General features: G+C 41.9%; 1 protein-coding gene across 1 annotated transcript in view; it reads right to left on the reverse strand.

The window, feature by feature from the left end:
- The window catches only part of RAB7A (RAB7A, member RAS oncogene family), an 83,192-nt gene that overhangs the window by 33,822 nt on the left and 46,200 nt on the right, over positions 1 to 3,170 (reverse strand). The window lies entirely within an intron of this gene.

Raw genomic sequence — 3,170 nt, forward strand, 5'->3', positions numbered from 1 at the left:
GAGACGGGGTTTCACCATGTTGACCAGGATGGTCTCGATCTCTTGACCTCGTGATCCACCCGCCTCGGCCTCCCAAAGTGCTGGGATTACAGGCGTGAGCCACCGCGCCCGGCCGAACAACCTCTTTCTCTGCTACAACCCAGTGTCTCAGCATAGCTGCATGTATCAGGTAATGGACCTCTTATGGTTACAATTCTGTGTATTTAGAAATGGTGAGGTCAATTGTAGAAGAAAAACAAAGCACCTGAAACTCAACCACAATGAATCATTTTTTTGGAGGCAGAGTCTCACTCTGTCAACCAGGCTGGAGTGCAGTGGCACAATCTCAGCTCACTGCAACCTCTGCCTCCCTGGCTCAAGCGATATGTCTGTCTAAGCTTCCTGAGTAACTGCGATTACAGGTGCCTGCCAACGAGCCCTGCCACCATACCTGGATAATTTTTGTATTTTTAGTAGAGACGGGGTTTCACCAGCCCAAAGTCATTTTATCTCAACTCTATAGTAGTCAATATACTTGGTCCACAAAACTGAAATATCACCTGGTTTCTGCCCGAACGCTTCCAGTGATGATTAACTTCCTCCTACGCAGTGTTCCATCTTTAAACTATTCTAGCTGCAAAATGATGCGGTAAACTAGATTCTGTCTTTGTGTAGTTCTTCTCCCTGCCTTGTTCTGTGAGGCACCAAAGTACCAATCTAATCCTTCTCCCATGTGATATCCTTCATTATTTGGAGATGTCCAGTCTCTCAATCACCAAACTGCACATCTCTGGTTCTCTCAACTCTTCTGCATGCAACACGGCTTCTAGATGCTTTAACTTCCTGGTTGCCTCTCTGGTTGGATTAGACTCCTTATATTTCTTTAAATGTCTATATCTTTGTACAAGTACTATCCACTACTAAAACAGGTTGATGCTTTAAGAATGTCACATATGAAGAAAAAAACAATGACTGAGCATTTTATAAACTTCCAAAACTCTAAAAACTTCCTCAGTTCTGAAGTTCTGAATAATATTCATCACAAATATGATTAGCCTTTAGCGATTTTAACTGCTCAAGAAATATAACAACAGTCAGGCTTCACTATTATGCCAATCCCCGATTAGTCTAAAGCACACATTCCTAAGAGAGGTGATAACTAACATGGATCTGCAGTCCCCTAGTAGCCACAATGGATGCACAGTATAACCATGGTATTAAAATTTCATTAAAGCAGGGGAGACATTAGGGGAAAAAGGATCTAAAAAGGCTTAGCGGTAGAAGAGAGGTACGATAATGAAAAAAGACTGAGAAACACTAGTTGAAACCCGAGCTGTCCAATACAATTAGTAGCCACTGGTGGCATACTTAAAGGAAATCCCATGAAATCAAATATAGTCTCTCAGCCATAGTTACTACATTAGACAGGTCTACTATACAGTGTTGGTCTAAACAATTCTGATGCATTTTACTAGAATTAATATATAGTCTTTAAACATCTCAAGACTCAATTTATAGCCCTTACTCATTACTTGATATCTACACCATCTTCTTTCCTGCCTGACACACAATAAAAATACTGGCTCTTTGGCCAGGTGCAGTGACTCATGCCTATAATCCCAGCACTTTGGGAGGCCAAGGCAGATGGATCACTTGAGGTCAGGAGTTCAAGACCAGCTTGGCCAACATGGTGAAACCCTGTCTCTACTAAAAATATAAAAATTAGCCAGGTGCACACCTGTAATCTCAGTCACTTGGGAGGCTGAAGTGGGAGAATCACTTGAACCTGGGCAGCAGAGGTTGCAATGAGACGAGATCGCACCACTGCACTCCAGCCTACACGACATAGTAAGACAGAGTGAGACTTCGTCTCAAAAAACAAAACAAAACAAAACAAAACAGATATTGATCACACCGATTAACTGGAAAAGCTTTTATAGAATCCTTGGCTGAGCAGGGTAAAGTTTTAAAACTTCAATTCGAATCTTTACAATTCTGTTTAACACCAAGTTTTCCCTGATTAGGTGTGAAAATCTGCTAGTGATGGTTTATTTTCATCAGACTGGAGACAGTCCTCTTGAGGAGTTCTAAGGAGTTTTTTAAGGCAGTCATATGTGTTTTATTCTCAAGTATTACAAGAACCACAGAGACAGGGCAGAGTGGCTCCTGCCTGTAATCCCAAAACACTGAGAGGACTGCTTGAACCCAAGAGTTTAAGAATAGCCTGTGCCACAAAGGGAGACCCTGTCTCTACAGGGGGAGGGGGGGGAACCTTAGTCAAGGGTGGTGGCATGAGCCTGTAGTCCCAGCTACTTGGGAGGCTCAAGTGGGAAGATCGCTTGAGCCCAGGAGGTAGAGTCTGCAGTGAGCAATGATCATACCACTGCACTCCAGAGGCTGAGTAACAGAGTGAAACCCTGTCTTAAAAAAAAAAAAAAAGAACCATACTGAGAAACAACAGAGTGCAGAGACAATCTAAGAAATGGGAGAATATATTTGCAAAACACATATCTGATAAAGGCTTAATACCCTAAACATATAAGGAACTCAAACAATTCAACAGTAAGAAAATAACCCAATTTTTTAAATGGGCAAAGAACCTAAAAAGACATTTCTCAAAAGAAAACAGACATATGGCTAATAAGAGTGTGTGTGTGTGTGTGTGTGTGTGTGTGTGTGTCTTAACTAATCATTAGGGAAATGCAAATTAAAACCACATTGAGATATCACCTCACGCCTGTCAGAATGGCTACTATCAAAAAGACAAAGATAAGTGCTAGGATGTGGAGCAATGGAACCCTTGCACACTGTTGGTGGGAATGTAAATCAGTACAGCCATTACAGAAAACAGTATGGAGGCTGCTGAAAATATTAAAAATAGAACTTCCATATGATCCAATGATACACAAAGAATAAGGAATCAGTAAGTGGAAGAGATCTGCACTTGCATGTTCACTGCAGTAGTAAGTGAGATATAGAATCAACCTAAGCAACCATCCACGGAGGAATGGGTCGAGAAAATGTAGTTGGTCAGGCACAGTGGCAAAACACCTGTAATCCCACTACTTTGGGAGGCCAAGGAGGGAGGATTGCTTGAGCCCATGAGTTTGAGACCAGCCTAAGTAACATGATGAAACCCATCTCTAAAAAAAATTAACACAAAAGCATTAGCTGGGTGTGGCGGTGCTGGT

Source organism: Cebus imitator, unplaced genomic scaffold (genome assembly GCF_001604975.1).
Source record: "Cebus imitator isolate Cc_AM_T3 unplaced genomic scaffold, Cebus_imitator-1.0 Scaffold457, whole genome shotgun sequence".
In the NCBI taxonomy this organism is placed as follows: Eukaryota; Metazoa; Chordata; class Mammalia; order Primates; family Cebidae; genus Cebus; species Cebus imitator.